This window comes from Ochotona curzoniae, unplaced genomic scaffold, assembly GCF_017591425.1.
Source record: "Ochotona curzoniae isolate NIBS_2020 unplaced genomic scaffold, NIBS_Ocur_1.0 contig_1014, whole genome shotgun sequence".
Classification (NCBI taxonomy): Eukaryota; Metazoa; Chordata; class Mammalia; order Lagomorpha; family Ochotonidae; genus Ochotona; species Ochotona curzoniae.
In genome coordinates, this window is record NW_024464920.1 from 34,678,643 (window position 1) to 34,699,506 (window position 20,864).

At 38.9% G+C, this 20,864-nt stretch overlaps 1 protein-coding gene and 1 pseudogene across 4 annotated transcripts in view; both read right to left on the minus strand.

The window, feature by feature from the left end:
- SLC16A7 (solute carrier family 16 member 7) overlaps nucleotides 1-20,864 on the minus strand; it is a 139,054-nt gene that overhangs the window by 16,499 nt on the left and 101,691 nt on the right. The window lies entirely within an intron of this gene.
- On the minus strand, nucleotides 10,427-10,526 carry LOC121164045 (annotated as a pseudogene).

Sequence of the window (20,864 nt, forward strand, 5' to 3'; positions counted from 1 at the left end):
AAGTGATTCTGAATCAAGGGTATTCAACATCTTAAACTCAAAATTAATTCAGAACACTCAGATGCTCAATGAGAAAACACCTTAGCAACACCTCACCCAGACTGAAGCAGAGAACCTGGGCCCCCCTCTGGTCTCCTATATGAGCCGCAGGGCCCTATGTGGGTCATCCTCCAGCACTGGAGCTGCCACGACTTCTAGGACTTAAATGAGAGTTCTCACATGGGTGCAGATGGCAGATATTACAGCTGGCAGGTTAACCAATGGCATGAAAATGCCAATCTCTTCACTGTACAGTTAAAATTAAGCTATAATTGTTAACAGTACTTAATACTTCCACAATATCTTTTGAAAAAAAAACTTTGGAAAAAATACACAATTACGGAAAGAGATAAGTAAAAACAATATGAAATTTTGTATCTATGTTAGGAAGCAAAATGAAATTTTGTGAAGGCCATGCCAAACAATAATGTTATGGATGGAGTCAAGGGAAGTGAGGCTTGATGTGTCGGAACACTGATTTCTGTCCCTGCTGGGGAGCTAACGCGCAAGGACCCGGTCCCCGTATTATATAGGACAGGCACACAGGAGCAGGAAACGAGTCTCCTTGAACAGTACAAAACTAGCACACATAGCGTCCTATACGAACGGGACGATCTGAAGAAACTGATCGGCTTTGATCCCTAACCTTAGATGTGGAAGTTTCATATCATTCCATTCTTTTTCTGATTCAATTCAATTGAACCGAAACTGCCAATGCATTATCCTAGGATTCACTACAAAGCCACTATACTCCAGGAATAAAATAAATACACACACTGCGATGCCCAATGTCTACAGGATGTAATCAGTACAAGGTTAAGAGTTCTGATGGATGCTACAGTGAACTTCAGAATGAAGTCTGATCACTAACAAGGATCTATTTTCAATATTTCTTAGAGTCTGTATTTCATTTTCTATCTGGTGCCTGAATAATAAATGAAAAAATGGTTTAATTAATTAATACATTCTATAAATGTGTTTGCCTAAATTGTGTAGATTTAAATTGAACACGGGTTATGAATCACAAGTTAATCTCCAATGTATGACAAAAAATTCTATCTATACCTTGGGGTAAACCAAATCAAAGCTTCTTTCCTCATGGGTGTGATTAATAAAGGGTAGCCATTTAGAGGAGTCTGCACTTTTTTTAAAATAAGCTTTAGTAGTTTCAATAGGAGCAACTCTTGAGATGTAAAGATGGTAGAAATTATACAAACATTTTATTTAAAGTTATATAGTGTAGTTGGCAATGTCCTGCAGGACTGAATTTATATAATTCATCTGTAATTTAGCCAAAGAGAAAAGAAACATGAAGAAATATTTTTTCCCTTAAAAAAGATGTTTGTAAAATGCTATTAGCTATTTCTAATCTGTAATAGTTGTGCTTAAAACTTAAAATTATCCTATGGAATAGAAGACTTTGTTGTGAATATTTGCTTCATATTAATTTGATGAGCTGACATTAAATGTAAAACATCCCCTTCTCCCCTCTAGAAGCAGCTTGGTTTACTGCGTTAAAGCAGATGCAATAATGCAAGACACTCTCGTGGCCATGATTTTTTCTTAAATACGAGCTACCTTCCACAGGTGTCCCTTTGTGATGAGCCTGTGCCTGAATTATGTTCTAATCTCATCCCTTCGTTTCCGTATTTAATCCAGTCATTCAAGAAGCTGTACTGAACCTGTGCTTTCCAAATAACCACAACCTTTCATCATTAGTTAGATCAGTGATGCAAATGTTCCACCTGCAGAGCTCTATATCTGAGCCCCTATCTAAGTAGAGTAAGGGTATTGTTGAGCAAAATGTTTTGTCCTGTTATGTTTTCCTTTTTTTTTGGTCAAACCTAAAAAAAAAAAAAAGATGCGCAAAAAGCAGTGATATCTTCTTTCTGAAAACATTTACAAAATAATTCATATCAGCCTGAGCTATTTTTACTTCTTTTAAATTAATTTTACATGAGAGCACAAGAAAGGGTAGCAGGTGGAAGAAAAAGGGAGCTGGGCAGGGAAAGCAGAGGAGAACGGAGTAGTTGGAACCTCGTTTCTAACTACTGGTTCACTCCCCAAACGCAAAAGTCAGGGTCCAGACAAGCCCGGCCTCCCACAGGAGGTGCAAGAATCCAACCACCTGAGCCACTACTACTTCCCAAGGTCTGTCTTAGCAGGAATCTGGAATCATCCAGGGGCACTGTGATGTAGCATGTAGACATCCTAACTGGCATCTCAATTGCTAAGCAAAATACCCAACTGCATTGCAGAATTTTTAGTGTCTAGAATCAACCATTTTTGTGGAACTGCAAAGGACGGCCTCATCAGAAGTATGAGGGTCACAACACTGTCAGCTATCTGCCAGCTGTATCTCTGTCTTCTGAATGATAATTGACCATCTTTTGTGGCTCTGGCTTCATAACAAAGTAGGATTATTCTGGCAAGGAAACTTGCACGAATTCTTATCATTTCTACTGCACTTATTGTTGGTAATATGCACAAAACAAACATTTGTGTTTTTAATTTGTTGTGGTTATATATTGTTTTCTGAGTTTCTTGAAGGTAGTTGGCAAATACTAAGAGGATTCATCAACAATACTCAGCAGACTGTATTTTAAGAATTGTATGAGCATTATTGCAAATGATTATCATGATAATCCTATTACATAATTACCTAATTAAATCCACTTAATTGAAAATTGAGATGCAAAGTATTTAAATAACTTGTTCATGGACAGTGTTAAGTGGTGGAATGTGATTAGGAATCTGAAGTCAACTTATCACAAACCTTGGGCTTTCAATTTCTGTCTAGTAAAGATTTAACACTCAATGGCCCAGCACGGTAGTCTAGCGGCTAAAGTCCTTGCCTTGCACACATCGGGATCCCACATGGCTGCTGGTACGTGTCCTGGCAGCACCAGTTCCCCTCCTGTTCCCTGCTTGTTGCCTGAAAAAGCAACTGAGGATGGTCCAAAGCCTTGGGACTCTGCACCCTCGTGGGAGACCTGGAAGAAACTCCTGGTAGTTGTTGGATCAATGATGTTACGCCAACATATATTACTTTTTCATTGAATGCATAGGAAAAGCTGATACTAATATGAACCATAAAAGAATGAGGCATTTCTCAATGTTTATACCTGATTTTTAAAATACTCTAACACACATATTTTCTAAAACAATGTTATGCCTTTCACCATGTATGTACTTCATAAATAAAATTATGATTTTAATTGTAAATCAAACAAAATAACTTGAATTTCTAAAGGAATATCACAAGCATCACCTAGATTTATTCTCGCTTTAAAACTTTTTGCAAAACTATAGATTAGATCAAAATCATTTTAGTTTTGACTGAGCTTCCACAAGAAGCACAGTATAATCTATTTTCATTGTTTCTAAAATAATCTTTAATGCATTTTAAAGGTTTATTTTGAATTTAAAAATCAATACAGACATTTTCCATCTGAAATTAAATCAAGTATAGCTGCTTCATTTGATAATGGGGAGTGTTTCTGGTAATTAAATTTTAGGACATCATTCTCCCATACAATGAATGATCAAAGTCCACATCTCTTAAGTTAGCACAAATGTGTGCTAGAGGTACACAACTAGACAAAACACTTAATCATCAGTGTCAATCCGACAAATCTGTCATTTGCTCAGGCTGCCATGATGAAGTACCACAACATGGGCGCTTGAAGCAGCCGAAGTCTGTTTTTCGCAATCCTGGAGGCCGAAGGAAGACAACCTGTGGATCCTCCTCACTTGATGTGTAGGCAGCTGCTTTTTCATCGGATGCCACCTGACCTCCTCTTTGTACAAAGGTTTTGGGAAGAGATGGGTAAGAGCCCTCAAGGTTACTGATACTAAATATTAATATTAATATTAATATTAATGCTAACACTACAAATACTAATTCTATCAGATACGAGTCTCAGTCTTAACCTTTCCAAACCTTATGTTCTATGTTACAGGGCCTATGTACAAATACACCAACACTGAGGGTTACAATCAACACAGAAATTTTATGGTTGTTGGGGGCACTGACAATTTCCTGCCCTGTGATTGGCCCTTTGCCCTGATTGGTGTGCCTTGGTTATCTTTAAGCTGATTGGACAGGTTTGACAGCTAAGCGGGGGGCTTGGCGGGGGAGGGGCTTGAGCATAACGGAATTAATGGCCATTATGGTTTTTAACGGAAGATCTGAAAAAAGCACCCTGGAGACTCTCTCAAGTGTCGGGTGATTTCTTCCGCGGGACAGGAGGACCCCCGATATACAGTAAACTTTTTTTTTTGTCAAATGCAGAAATTGACATTTTTTTTGTTTTACTTAAAATAATCCTTTAGCTTATGGTAATTTGCAATATTCTACTTTTTTTTGCAAAATTGATCAAAGACATGATGTAAGAGCTTGGCAAAAGATAAATATGAAAACTTGTTTTGATAACAAATTAGTATGTGATTTTGACAAATTGAAATAATTGTTACTATTGCCATCAAATAATTCCCATGCTCACTTATTTTTTCTTTATCTTTCTCTTTTTTACTTTTTTAATTTTTGAACGTGTTTTCATAATTTGATTAAGGTGGGAAGGGTCAACGTTCAGGGGATCATCTACTTTTTACAATAAAGATACACGTATTTCCCTGAAAGAATTGCAAGGCAAAGGGAAGCTGATACAGTCACTCCACAAGTGGTGGCAATGGCCAGGGCTGCAGCAGGCTGAAGCTCAAATCTGAGAACTGCATTCGGGTCTGCCCCCACTGGGGCAGGAGGTCCCAACTTTTGTGCTACCTTCTGCTGTTTGTTTAGGTGCATCAGCAGAGAGCTGGATAGGAAATGGGATGACAGTGTATGGAATGCCAGTGCTGCATGGAGAGGCTTAGCCTGCTATGCCATCTTACAGGTTCCTGTCATTTGCTTTTTATATGAAGCAAGCTACCACTTTGTACCTACCCTTGGCAAAAACAAAATGAAATTTAAAAAAGGAATATAACAGAAACTAAAACCTGAATTTGTTTAGCTAGCAACAAGCAATATTCCTCTCTAGTTGACTAGAGGAGCCCCAATCATTTCATCAAGAGACACTTTCCAGGTAGTTTTTACAATGTCTTTAGTAATGGTTTGAATTTTGAGCAAATGTGCTCTATTATTATAATGAAACAAAGGTAGAATGGTTTTTAAACATGTAGTACTTTATGATACCAGATAATGAAAATCTAGATCTATATACAATGTTTTGCAAAAAAAAAAAAAAAGTAGAAGCTACAGCAATTAAAAAAATAAAAGATGAAAAGTAATTTGTAAATGTATAAAGGAAATATGAACCAAGATTGAATGTGAGATTTATCAGATCATCTTGATACTGACACTTCAAAATAGTTTAAGAAAGAACGGTTTTTCCCGTTACGTGAAAGCGTCAATGCCTCTAGATGTGTTTCAGTTGGCAGTGCCTCTGTGGCAGCGACTGTACCTCTCAGGGGCATTTTTGACATCAAAGGCTGACGTCAGGCATACAAATAGGCCATGCCTCAGCAATGACCCAGTTTTCAAAACTTTACAAAACTTCCAACACACAGTGTCCAAACTACACGCATAATAAAGGGAATGTACTCATGAATGTGAGTTCGTGCATTCCACGTGGACACTCAATCTGAAATGAAACAGCTCCATTAAAAAAAAAAAACAAAGCTTTTTGTAGACATATCCAAGAGAATGTATTTTTTTTAAGGGTTCCTTCCTCATCATCACATTGTGGCTTACAGTGTAAGACATTTCCCTGAGCGCACAGTAAGGCCAGAGGAACCTTCATTGCAGAAATAATGTCAGCTCATAGAAAGCACCAGATTGGCACAGCCTGCTCAGCTGTTTGTCTTGAATTGGAGTATGTAAGGTAAAAAATTCAGTCCTAGGGAAGTCACATCCTACGTTGTGGCAGCTTCATGAAGGGGCTAGGCAAAGACAGCAGCCCCATTGACTGAAACGTGAGGACAGCAGCTAGCTGGAAGAAATAAGGCATTGCCTAGGAAGAATCTCCCATTATTCCTGCCCAAAATGCCAGCTCAGGATGTCTCTGAGTAAATACTGAAACCGTGCCCAGATGCCACGAACATGCTCTACATTTGTGTCTAGAGTCCTGACACCAAAGGAACAAACAGATCAACATGTGAAAACAACCATGCCGAGATTTGCCTTGGGCACATTGGCACTGTCATTTCTGAGAAATTTTATGCCCAGACACCAGTTATTTAATGTTTCTTGCCAAGAATGTTTGTTGTTCACGCGAAGCAATTGCTGTTTAATTTCAAGTGTTGAGTGACTAATGCCCATCGAATACACCTGTACATACTGAATGTTGATGAAAGACCAAACTATGCTACAAATGAAACCACACACCACGATCTGACTTCATTAGAACTAGGTAAACAGAACAGCTGAGTAAATAATAAAATAAAATAATTTATGGTAGTCATGGAAGTGTAGACACAATCAAAGAATTGAACAAAGAAACTCAGAGGCAACAAAGAGTTTAAGGTGAAAGATGTGGATCCTCTATACTCCTGATAATAAACTACCAAAAAGAGAATTGCAAATTCTGGGATGGTTTAGGCATTTGATCAAACTAAACATGCATTTCTTTAAAATAGCATTACATTTATCTACTGAAATATTTGAAGAGTGACAAACCACTGTAAGACACTGGAACGACAGAGGCTTCCTGCATAGGAAAAGAAGAAAGAATTTGGGGAGCTGAGACCTGTGCTGCAGGGGGTTGGGCACCACATGGGACACCCACACACCATCCTAGCGGGCCAGTCAACGTCCCAGCTTCTTTGCTTTTGATCCAGCTCCCTGTCACGTGCCTGGGGAGGAGAGGAGGATGGTTCAGGTATTTGAGTTCCAGCAATCCCTGTGGGAGAGCTGGAGCTCCTGGCTTCTGGATGCCCCTGGGGTGAGCCACGTTACTGTGGCCATTTAGGAACAGAAACAGAGAAAAAGGAAGCTCAATCTTTGTCTCTTTCCATGCCACACTGTCTTTTAAGTAAGTAAATAAATTTTACTAAAAACAAACAAACAAACAAAAACGAAATCTAAACTTAATAGGGTGTTTAGCAATGCCCCCTGTCCCAGTGACATAGCACTACATTTTGAAGGGCATAGGGTCAGGGAGTTAGAGATATTTTATCGACAAACACAGGGACACTGTAATAATTTCTTCAATGAAATGCATTGTCCAAGATATGTCTGATTTTTTAAAAGTGGTTTAAGCACCAAAAATATGTGAGGACTAATTGTTTACAAAAACACTGTTGGTTGAATATTTAAAAGGAAAACCTATGAAGCATTTACCAGATATTTAACAAATGATAAGGAAACCATTAGCCAGTCTTGCTTCACATCTTTTTCATGGTTGTGATAAAATGAAAGCAGCTTTACGCCCGAGGCCGTGGGAGGACCCAGAGAAAAGCTCATGCAGTCACAGGCTTAATACAGTTTGAAAAGTAAGACACTTTTTATATCTCTTTCCAAGTAGTTTTTTCCAAGTGGTAAAGTCCTCAGAGGGAACAAAAGCTAGACGTTGTCCTGGAAATGGCAGAACTTCTTGGCTTCCGTCTAATGAAAGTCTCCAAGGTAGACCTGGTTTCGTTGCAGAAGGCTGAAGTCTAGATTGTTTTGCTCTCAGAATACCAAGGTTATACTGTCTGTGTACTTCTTAGCCATCAAAATAGAATGTTAAACTAATATGATCCACAGAACTGGATAAATGCCAGAGAACTCACTAGAACAAATTGAGTTTTTCAATGACCACTAAGAACAGAGGTCATCTATTTCTGATATATACTTATACATCTCATCAGAAAAACAGAACGGCTAGGGTGGAAATGTCATGCTAATATTAGTTATTAGTACAACTTAAGGGGCAAAAAAAGGTTGAGTTTGTAAGAAGGGACCTAAAATAACTCCATTGAAGGGACAAGGTCTTTCATATTTGCATAATTTATCTGCTCAAAATACATCCCTGCATTCTAGTCTCAGAAGCAGAGCATCAGAGCCAAGAGCCCTCACCTTCCCGCTGCCAGGGTGTACACTAGTAGAAAGCTTTACGGAATACAACAACCAGACCTCCATCCAGGCACTCAGATATGGGATGCAGGCATCCCAAGCGGCAGGTTGGGACTTAGCTGCTTTCACTCATGGTTCCTCCTGCCATGCTTTCTGCTGCTAGATTCTGTTCTTCCCTTTGGCCAGCCAGAGTGGTTAGTAATAACAAGACCCTACGTAGGTGGAGAGGATCGGTAAGCAGGATGATACAATCTGGCATGGATTTATCAGAGAAAAGTTAAAATACATTACTTAGAAAAACATTTTACAATTTTATAATTAAAAGTGGTAATACTTCATTTTTCTGCAAAATACACCATGAATGACTGCTTTAGATGATAAAACTGTAAGATTTATTCAAATCACTGATTTATTCAAGAATAGCCTACTAACTTACAATAATATAATCTGTTTTAATGGCTGATTAAATAATGACTCTTTTATTGTCCTTCATTATATGTTCCCATGAACATAATGCAAACACAGAAGAGCTTTTCTGAAAGTTCCTGAAGAGAGAACTATGAGATAAATTTTGGTACAAAAAATTTTAAAGCCATGCAAACAATGAATCTTCAGGAAGTTCAGCAAGATAGATTTTACAAAAAAAAAAAATTTAGATATGAATCCCATTTTACTTAACTGAAATTAACTTTCCAATTTAAATTTCTACAAACTGTTTGAAGTACCCTTAAGTGAATGTGTATTTCTTGCTAGTGATTGTCATTTATCTCATATACAAAGAAACTGGATATTGCTTTCCGGATTTTGGAGGGGAAAAAAATCAGATTACAGGACCCTTTTATCCATAACATTCTTATTTTTTCTCTCAATTTCATCAATATTTTTTGAGGGAAAATAATTTTTTGCGAGGTTCAGATGCATGGATGGAGAGCTATGAGGGATGCCATTATGGCTGAAACTAAACTAGAACATTCCTAAGGATAATGTTAGTAAAGGTAACTAGAACTAACCAAATAATAACAGATAATATTCTTTTGCTTGATTCAATGCAAACCAGCTTCTCCTCCTCTCTCGGAGCTTTAATGAGACCTTAACTACCAAGTGGGTACCCCACTCAAAATTATACTCAAATATCTCTCTTTATATCATCAACAAACAGTATTTTCTCCTGTGTTTGTCAATTATGCCTCAACATAAACTGGGTGACATGTTGCTTCCAATCCTGGCTACTGAAAACACTGTGGGCCCAGTCTAACGGCTCAATTGCCTAATCTGTCCCATTCAAGTGCCAGTGCAATGGGCACCTGTTCATGATCTGGCTGCTTCACTTCTGGTCCAGCTCCCTGCCTACGGCCTGGGAAAGCAGCAGAGGATAGCCCAAGGATGTGGGACCCTGTAGCTAACACGGGAGACCTGGAAAATGTTCCTGGCTCCTGCCTTTGGATCAGCTCAACTCCAGCTATTGAGTCACTCGGGGAGTGAACCAGCACATGGAAGATCTTTCTATTTTTTCCTTCTCTCTGTAAATCTGCCTTTCCAATTGAAGTCAATAAATCTTTAAAAAGGGATAAGAAAAAAATGTGAAGCTAATTCTTCATTTCCAGTATTTTTGCTGTTTATTTACTTTGAAGTTCATACCACCACTTATTGGGCACAACCAGAGTAGTCTTTCAACAAAGCAACTATTTACTACAACTTTCCTGAAAACCCTTAATGGACTATCAGTTTAAGAATAAAGATGAAATGGTTATAAATAACACATGATTTATTCATCAAGTCTTGTCTTCAAATCCACATCTCCACTTTGTCTTTTAACTTTTTCCCGATCTACTGTGAGTTTCTGAAAATTACGAATTTAATACATTTGTAAATACTGTTTCTGCTTCTGCCCTATATTACACAGTTCTTTGCCATGAGAATGCAAAATAACAAAGGAAAAACTTCCTAGTCTCTTGATGCCTTAGTTCGAATAATTTCTGAGCAGAAGCAGACACACAAAATTTCTGCATAAGTTTCAAACTTTATCTTGAATAGCAATCTATGTATATTTTTTCTTGCTGCCACAGGCAGAAAAAAATCTGCCTTATTTACACATGTCATAGCTGACACAAATCTGCATTATGGCATTTGTATTTTCCTCATTAATGTGAAAGATCTGGCTTAACTTACAGTGTGTTTAGTCAACAATTCATAAAATTTCTACTTTGGTATCTATGTATAGAATTTTTTCTATTTCTTTTTTTAAATTCAAATCAAATTTAACAACTTTCATACCAGTTCATAGGGAAATGATCCACTATCCTTTTTTCTTTTTCTCTATTTTTTTTTTTTTTACAAACTATGGAGCACTCAACAAATGTGTTTGTCATCCTTGCCCGAGAGCCCTGCTAATCTTCTTTGCATCTTCCAATTTTAGTATATGTGCTAAATACACTACTGAAGTGAGTGAAATCCACTCTCCTTGTGGTCATTATTATCATGAAATGGATATTGATTCTCCAAAATCCATTCCAACTCCAGATAAACAGCTTAGAACTCTAAGCCAGGGATGATCATGTCACCCTTTTTGCCAGTACTTTATGGAAATGCTCGGATGAAAAAACATTTGAATCAATGAAATGAAACAAAAGACCTCTTCAGGCTTCTGGGACAGTGATCGTGTTTGTCTTTCCTTTTAGATATGAATGTATGCTTTCTGATGGTCCTGTTGAGGATGGACATAAGGGAAGAAGCATACATACCTGCTTTCTGGTGATATCACTGAACTTCTAAATCAGCTACTCTGAAGGCCAACCTGCCATCACTGCCCTCTTGAATCAGCTAAGCTTAAATTTGACCCAACCCCTCAAATCACAGGATAATCCTATCATAACCTTAGATGAAATAATAACTATGCTCATTGTGAAAACCAAAACAGAAAATGTTTATTTTCTTTTTTAAGATTTATTTGTTTATTCATATATTCATTCATTTTAATTGGACAGGCAGATTTACACAGAGAAAAAGATCTTCTATGCATTGGTTCACTCCCCAAGCGGCTGTAACTGCCAGAGCTGAGCCAGTCAGAAGCCAGGAGTCAGGAGCTTCTTCCGGGTCTCCCATGCAGGTGCAGGGTCCCAAGGCTTTTGGGGTCATCCTCTACTGTTTTTCCAAGCCACAAACAGGGAACTGGATGGGAAGTGGAGCAACTGGGACACACACTGGTGCCCATGTGTGATCCTGAGCAGGCAAGGCAAGGATTTATCCACTAGCCATTGTGCCAGGTTCAGATATCTGTTTCTTAACAGAAAACATTCTGATATTAACTCTGACAGTTACTGAGTTCTAAATGAACTGCAACGGCTCCATTAAATGACTAAAATATATTATTTTATTCTGACTGTAAAATAATCAGTTTTATATTCAACAGATGTGAAAATTAAATCCTAAAAAAGTTGAGTAACTTACCTGTTATCACACAAACTACAGAGCCAGGAATTGAATCTAAGTCTTCCTGATTGTACAGTTAACTTCCTATAAAAATCCCTTACTTTCAAAATTTGAAACTTATATGCACTTGGGAAATTTCCATATCAATTGTAAACATTTAATTAAAACATTTGCACACATTTAAAAATCTGTGATTTGATATGGTGGTTCAATCACCACTTGGAGCACTGGTATCTCCTACAAACTTGCCTGGTTCAAATTATAGCTACTTGCCATGCGGCTTCTTCCAGGCACACCGGCAAGATCACTATGATGGCTACCTGACAAGATCCTGTGTCTCTAGGGAAGCGTATAAATCCTTAAAGATCTAAAGCATTCATGCAATCATGATTTTGTTTCCTTCCCTTGTATCATGTATTTCAAATTTAGAGATAAAAATCTACTCAAATGACTTCAAATAAAATGTTCACATTTTGTCAGTACCATTTTACTACTGTATTCTTCATCCAAAGACATTAATGAAGAGAAATTATATTTATTTATAGGTAAATAATTTACAAGATCTGTCTTTGTCTTGATTCTTCAATAACGATTTCAACTTCTTTCTCTTAACATCTCAAAATTCTGTATGGTTGCCTGTTCAATTCCTAGCTGCTCCATTTCCAACTTTTTTATGATTTAAAATTTACTTTTTTTAATTGGAAAAACAGAGAGAAAAGAGACACAGAGATGAAGATCTTCCGTCAGCTCATTCACTCCTCAAGCTGCTGCAATGGCCAGAGCCGAGCCAACCCGAAGCCAGGATCCAGGAGCTTTGTTTGCGTCTCCCATACAGTGCAGGGTCCCAAGGATTTGGGCCATCTTCTGTTGCTTTCTAAGGCCACAAGCAGGAGCTGGATGGGAACTGAAGCAGCAGGGACACAAACCCGAGCACATATGGGACTCCAGGTGAAGATTTAGCCACTAGGCTATCATGCCAGGCCCCTACTGCTCTGCTTTTGTTCCAGCTCCCTGCCAATGTGCCTGGGAAAGCAGCCTAAGGTGGCCTAAATACTTGGGCACCTGCACCTATGTGGGAGATCTGGAAGAAGCTCTGGACTCCTGTTTAAGTTTGCCCAGCTTCTGCTATAACAGCCAGTTGGGGAGTGAACCAGTGTTTGGAAGATTCTCCATCTCTCATCCTCTCTCTGTAAATGTGCCTTTCAAATAATTACAACTAATAATAATATATTCTTTTTACAATAATGTTGTTAATTAGTGCAACTGCATGGTAGATTCCTTGAGAACTGGCATTCACATGGAACATTTCCTTTGCAAGCTCAAGTATTACTCCTTTTATAGTCTAACAGTATGTAATAAGTGCTGAAGGAGTGATTTTTTCTTTACCAGAATAATTTTATGCATGCATCATATACTTGAGGGTATTTCTGAGATTTATTCCTTTATTTTAAATGCAGCATTACAGAAGGATGAGAAAAGAGAAACACAATCCTCTGTCTACTGTTTTATTCCCCAAGTGACCACAACTGCCAGGGCTGGGCCATGCCGAAACCAAGTGCCAGCATTTGAACTTTCCATGCAGGTGGCCAGGGCGTGAGCATTTGGGCCATCTTCACAGCTTTACCAAGCACGCTAGCAGGGAATCAGATCAGAAAAGGAGCAGCAGAGACTCAAATTGATGTCTACAAGTGATGTTGGCACTGCAGGACTCTATTTTACCAGTTGCATCAAAATGCCGGCCATGAGTCTTGTTCAACAATCTAAAACCATTTGTTATTCCTTATAAATAGGAAGTGCTACTCATAAAGATCCAGTCAATATAACCCTATTTACAAAACTAAACTTAAACAGTAAAATCATATGACATGCCTGATTCTTAAAGAGAATCTATTCTTATTTGTTAATCGCTTATTCTTTCTCCTTGTTCCTAATATAAGCTATAACAGCTTTAGAGAGGTTCATACTGATAAATAATACAGTGATTTAGCTACAACTTTTGTTGTTTTTGTGGTTCTGTTCTTTGGGTTTATTCTTTAGAACATGAGCTCATTCTCAGGGCTCACTATTTGATTTTATCTTTTAGATCCTGACATTAAAAATAGCATGACTGTTTTTAAAATGTTCCAGGCACAGCACAGTAGCCTAACAGCTAAAGTTCTCACCTTCAAAACACTGGGATCACATATGGGTACCAGTTCTAATCCCAACAGCCCCGCTTCCCATCCAGCTCCCTGTTTGTGGACTGGGAAAGCAGTTGAGGACAGCCCAAAGCCTTGGGACCCTGCACCCATGTGAGAGACCCTGAAGAGGCTTTGGATCGGCTTAGCTCCAGCCATTGAGGCCGCTTGGAGAGTGAATCAGTGCACAGAAGATTTTCCTGTCTCTCCTCCTCTCTGTATATCTGCCTTTCCAATAAAAGCAAAATAGACCTTAAAATAAGAATGTTCCATGTGTTACCATCAACTTTCTTTAGAATATTTCCCTTGCCTTCAATTCCTCTTTTCACAGTGGAACCCTCTAGTCATGTCCTCACATCCAAACCGACTTCCTCTTTAGTGGATATTTGGGATGTAGAAGGCTGGTTGGCAGCAGAGTATTGAACAGTCACGCTTCTCCACTGTGCCCTAAAATTAACTGTAAACCAACTAATCAATAGTAGAGTAGTCTGCCCTTAGCTACCAATGACCTCAGGCTCCCTTTTTTGGTTTGGTTTGTGCTTTAGAAGTTCAAGTTAATGTCATTTGGCTTCATCTTGAAAGAATAACTGTAGTAAAACTAAATGCAAATCACAGTGGAGAACGAAAGTGCGGACTTCACAAGTACACTGTCAGCAGGACAAGTTGTGTTCTTTGCAATGAAAAGGATAAACTCCCTGCTGGATCTCTGGATTTTTTTGGGGGGGAGGGTGGGTCACATTTTTAATAAGTACCTATAAGAATTCTAACAAGTCTATTGCTCTTAGCACCAATGTAGAACCCAGGGCCATGGTGGGGAAGAGTCTAGCCATTGTCCTGTGCAGCTCTGAAGACTTGGCTCCTCCTCACAGCACACTTAGCAGCACATCAGTAACAGTTCCCAACGTGTTCCCAGGGACGATGGCTGCATCCTACACCTGTGACATTATAAGCTGTAAGGATGCATCAGAAAAAGAAGTCGCTCTTTACAAAGACCAGATTTGTCAAGAGATTCTGTTTCATTTAAAGTTACATTTCTTTGCCTTTTTAGTGTTTCCCTACGACCTTTCATCAGCACGTTCATTCTCTGACACGAGGCTTGGTATGGCTAAGTACAATGGCTGGCTAGCCTTATTCAATAGCATAAAGGATGAAAATCAGTGGCAAACAAAAGGTGAAAGTATCAACAAAGGGTAGGGTGGATGCCAAGACACAGTCTATAGTTTGGTAACAGAGGCAATAAGTTGGCCTGTATCAGATTTTGAAATTAGAAAATAAGATTTAAAAAATCAGAATGATTTTGACAAACATGTAGATCACTCTACCCATAAACCCCCAGTAGCAAATAAGAAGGAAGCAGAATCTGAGGCAGAACACGACCCAGAGCAATTCTTTCAGAGCTTCTGGCCCCTTGCACTTTTGCATGGAATAAGATGCTCATGATGGGTACCACCTACTCGCCTTTATAAAGCACTTCAGTCTAAATAAGTCAGGTTGTCTGTTATCAAACATATAGGCAAAATGGCAACAGTGTTTCAGAAATAATCGAATCCCTCGATTTGATTAAATCATGAACTTTTTCAAAGGAAGAGTCTTCCTATTGCTGACTTATCTCATTCTGTAAATGTACTACCAACCCTGCTTGCACACATTCTTTGTCCAGTTGCCAATAGCAAGCTGTCCCCTCAGGTTGCTGACAATGTCACCAACTACTGATCAAAACCAATTTAGTCACCTGATGGTGGCTCATCCTTAACCCCTTAAAGTCTAGCAATAAACTATATTTAAATCATAATAATCCACAATCTTTCTTATGTGCTCAGCAATCCTATTATAGTTTTTAATGTCAAGTTACTCAAATTATCTCCATTGGCTATTTTCTTTCACATCCAAGCTTCTTCTTTTCCTACCCTGGCATCAGGGCTTTCTCAAACTACGAACTTACAGAATGCAGAAAGCATCAAGCAAGAACAATCACTTCCAGTGTTTTGTTTTTTTTTTTTTTCTGCATCCTTGCAAGTCAGCAGATACTAAAATTATAAAAAAAAAATTGAAATATCATCCTACACTTAAAATCCTAACCTATTTTTCTTTATGCAAATTCCTTGCTCACTTTAGATGCATTGGTACATTTTACAATCATTTACCCTTAAGCTTTCAAGAATTATATTTTTGATAAGGAAAGTTTGTACCTTTGCAAATGCCATAGTATAGGTAGATAAAATTATTTTTCACTGACAGAAACACTGAATTCTTGTGATGGATTTTACAAGATTGCTTAAACAGTCCTCCAAATCAAAACTCCCCCCAAAAACATCCAAATCAAATGTGAGAAATATGCAGAGCCAAACAGCTGAGGACATCTCTGTGCCCTGGAGTAGAAGTGACACATATCTTAAAGGGGTAATGTCTCTGTGTTAAAGCTCCCAGAGGATACACAGACCAGCCCTCCCTGAAGAGGCAACCAGACCCACATCTCATAAACAATGAATTGAAGTGTGAGGATGGTGATCACTAGCTCATCCTGGAGAGACAAAGCTTGCAGTGTGTGCAATCCATGGCTCTTTTGTACAGCGCATACTGAATCAGAATGAGGATCTATGAGCTGCAAACTGGTGTATAAACCATTAGGGAATCAAGGAACTGTTTCACTGGTGGGTTGGTTCACAACCCAACAAGATAGAAATATAAACACGGCCAAATGATGGGTCAGCTCCACTAACTGACCAGATCCAGGAACAACTGTTTACAGGTGGAAGAATCTTTACAACAGAGACAAATGTAAGAACGATCTAACCATGAGAAACCCCAGCCACCATAACATTAAAAAAAAAAAAAAAAACTTAGGAAAAGTCACAGTCTATTTATACAATATGCAACAAGTCATCATTTTTCTTCCACCCACAACAATTTAGGAACATCAACACTTTGTTAGTAACCAGATGCTTAACAGATCAAAGTGGTAAGCCAAAAATATTCAACAATGTTACAAGAGAAAAGAGACTTTAGAAACTGTATTGATTATTTTCCGAGATCAGAGATCAGGCGCGTTCAGGGTGGTACAGCTGTAGATGACAAACACCAAGAAATTGCATTGATTACTTTCAAAGGTCCGTTACTGAACAAAATCACTTCTGAGAACTTTAATACACTGGTCTGAAATTCCTTTTTCTCTACAATGCAATTAACCAAATAATGACATTTTAATTTACTATGACATTTCAATTACAGCTTTCCAATCAGCAGCCTCCTTATGATCACTTTCTAAGCTTTTAGGTAAATGTTTTTTAGAGAAGACAGCCTAGCAGGGAGTCACGAGGTGCGCATCCATTGGGTATTGACTGATCCGTAACGACTTTACACTTCATTACTGCCCCTCCTCTTTCTGTAATTGTGTCTCATTGCACAAGCACCAACTGTGAACCCTGGCATGCGTGGGGAGGGTTTGGATGACTTGCTATTGAACTGCTGTGGGATAATATGCTATCTCCATCCGAAGGGAAGATCAATCAGGGAATAACTCAGGGTTTGCCTAAAATAAGAATGTGGAAGGTCATACAGTGAAAGAGGATGGGGGTTAAGGAACAGAGCAAGAACCATGTACAGGCAGTCCCAGAAGGCTCAGAAGGCAGGACCGAGAGGGGGTCAAAACGAAACTACAAGTCTGAGCACGAGCTCGGTCACTAGAGGAAGGAAGGACTAAGCAAAGCAGATGATTGGATATTTTTAGAATCAAGGACTGGAGAGAGATACATTAATAATAATTATTATTATTAGCTAATATCTCTTAATTGCCAGGCAGAACTGGGCAGCCAGGTCTAATGATGCTGGTTATCTCAGGTCAAAAGAACATCTGCTAAGCTCCTAACGTGACTTGCCTAGTCTGCTAGCAAAAGGGATTGTTGAATTGTAGAGTCGGGGGCAGCCTCCAGTGCAGACCATTTATAGCCAATTGGATCGATCCAGCCCGGAAGCGATGCCTGAGCAGCAGACTGGGGAACAAACCAATCGAGAGAAAGCACCCCTCAATGCACTTCAGCGGTTCTGGAGTAGGCAGCCTGGGACAGTGCATGTCCTTTAAACCTGCCCTGAGGTTCCATCAGGCCACATTTATGAAATCTTGGCTCCCAGTTATTCTTCTAATCCTTCTACTTTCGGCATGATTTTTCTCTTTCACTAAGATTCAGCTCAAGGTCAATCGTTTTCACAATGGCTTTGACCTTGGAGACTTACTTTCATATTATCCAATCACTGATAGCATCTACTGTCAACAGAGGGGCAAATCCCTTGTCATTTGTGGCGTTTCATTAATTCTTGCCTTGTGTTCTTACTAAAATCGTGCATTAAAAAATATATCCCTACCAAGATATTTTATCTCCATTGGAAAGTAATCTCCTCGTAGGGCAAATGATACTTTCTACTTTTCTTTTCTACTGCAATCATAGAATATTTATAGGTAAGTATTATTTGACATTTGAGTTATATTTTAATGTGGGCGTGTACTTAAATAGATGGCAATCTCCTCTACATAAAATTTATAACATATTCCTTACCCTGAAAAATGTCATGATAAATATACATTAAGAAACAGTCTTCATAAAAATACAGTGGAAATTGCATGTTAAATTTATGCTTGAGCATAATGCAGAACCAGCAGGGCTACCGTTTTTCATCTTAAACACCCCCACGGTTACCTAAGATAGAGCACAGTGAAAGGTACAATGGATGAGAACTGCTACCCAGAACTGGGAGATTTCTGACCTAACCCCACTTGATTGCCCACTTTTCTCCTTTTTTCCCCCCTCTTGAAATGGGCATATTTCCCCATTTGATATCAAGCAATAAAACCCACCACAAACATAGCTCTGTTCCTCATAAAGTGATGTAAAGCGCCTTTCTTCTAATGGCTTCAATGCATCATAAATTCAAAATAAATTAGTGGCCATTAAGCCCCAGGCTCCCCATCATTTGTATTACAAATGACGCCCAGACACAAGGCATTACTGGAACCACCTTTCATCTGAAGAGTGATATTGATGTTCTTCAGCCAGAGCACATTAAAGTGATGCAGCAAAATACACCAAATTCAGAAAGAGAGAACTGGTTATGTTCATGAAGAGAAATTACTGAGGTTTCCTAGTAGCAGAAACATTTTCTTTCAGTATACAAACTATGTCTTTGAGGTAGAAATTAAATATATATCAAATCTAAACGACTTTTCAGGAGTCTACTAATGCTATACTACTTACAGTTCCCTTGTTTGCCACCTAAATCACAATGCACAAGGGGATGTTTAAATTATATTCATGAGCTATAAAACACGATTTTGTTTTCATATTGGTATCATGTTTTAAGCTCTCTTCAGAATGATTTAGCTGTACAGGGAATGTGCAGTGGCTCTTACTGTTGGAATCAAAGAAAGCAAAGTTCAAGCTGAATTTTAAGAAACTAAACAATAAGCGTGTGGGTCTCCCTCAAGTTGGCAACATTAGGGATGGGTTTTCCACCATCAGAATGAATGGCACAATCAACAAATGCATTTTATAAGTGTGCTCTTACGCCAAGCCAACCCTTTAACAAATCGGTCCACGATCTGACACCTTCTGTTTTGCAAAATCATGCTGGCACGGAGGTGCGTAAAGAAGATTTTTATCTGTGTTTTTACTCAATCATTACAAAATAACAGTAAATCAAATATGTACTCAAAATGCTAACACACATCCCACATATTAGCTATGACTGCAGAGAGAGGGCAAACTTGGGAAACTGTCGGGTCTCTGTTTCCTGGCTACGTCTAACTTTACAGAGCCCACTCTACTAAGGCAGTTCTATCACTGTCTAAGTAAATCAAATGAACATTGAGTTCTTTTTGGTCTATGAGGCTTTACAGAGAGAGAACAACCTTCTATAGATGTGCCGGCTTGTAGACGACTTGGAAAATGTAAAAGGGAATGCATCACAATTTTCACCGATGCAAAAGAATAAATCTCTTCCTACGTACAGCACCACGCAGAGCGCAAAGTGAGGCCGATTAGCAGCAAGCTTCACCACACTATTTCAAGCCGCGCTTAGTCTTTCCAGAGTTGTCACTCTACATGCCTATGTGTGTTCAAACAAATTTGAGTCGCAAATACATTCATTTAAGCCATAAATTAATGAAAATCTGCTCACTAGTACAGAATCATTGTGTTATATGACCATTTAAAAAATCACAGAAACATGACTAGTAAATATCTTTGTTATATCAAAATTAAGAAGGGAAGTAGGGTTGAGTTTCTTGTAGAGAAAGCTGAACCATAAAAGCTTTTGTTCCCATAGGTATGATAAAGAACTAAAGCCTGTATGTGAGATTGTACTCCAAGTAACAGCACTGTGCCACATCAGGCTCAGCTGCTGCCTTCACTCGCACACCCTATCCTAGCCCTGGCTCCAGTCCTGGCTTCTCCACTTCCTATCTGGTTTCATGCTAGTGCACTGGTGAAAGCAGTGGATGAACTGGCTCAACTAACCCGCACTGATCCTGAAGACCTCACAATTGCTCAAGTGGATCACAAACCTTTACTGAATGGTGTGTTTAGTCTCATGATTAAATTCAAGTGGAATCTTGACAGTACCCTGCTGCTAGTACACACACACACACGCGCGCACACGCACGCACACACACACACACACACACACACACACACACCTCTTCCTGTACTCTCAAACTCCTGTTTTCTCCCTACTCCAGGACCTACCCTCTATGATGAGACTGCAGTGATGAAAGCCCTAAATATCCGTTCTTGCTTCCTCTCTCCACTGTAGCTCCTGACTCCAGCCACCTGCCACTGCATCTCTGACAGCTCAAGGCGGCGCATCCCTGCCCCACAGCTAGAGACCTGACTTGGGAACTTGTTCCTAGCCTCCACCTGGGGGAGTGCACCAGGGCATAAGAACTTTCTCTCTCTTGCTTCTCAAATAAATAAACACTCAAAATAAAATGAAATATCGACTGATTGCACATACACATCTTAACTGCCCGTAAAGAACCATCATACCTTATGTTCCAGACATCTGACAAAGGAATTTCAAGTTACTTTGATTTTCGGCACAACTGTCAGGGGAACTGAGAGAAGCATTCTGATCATTTGAACGTCTAAGGCAACTCATTGATCACAGGTACTCAATCT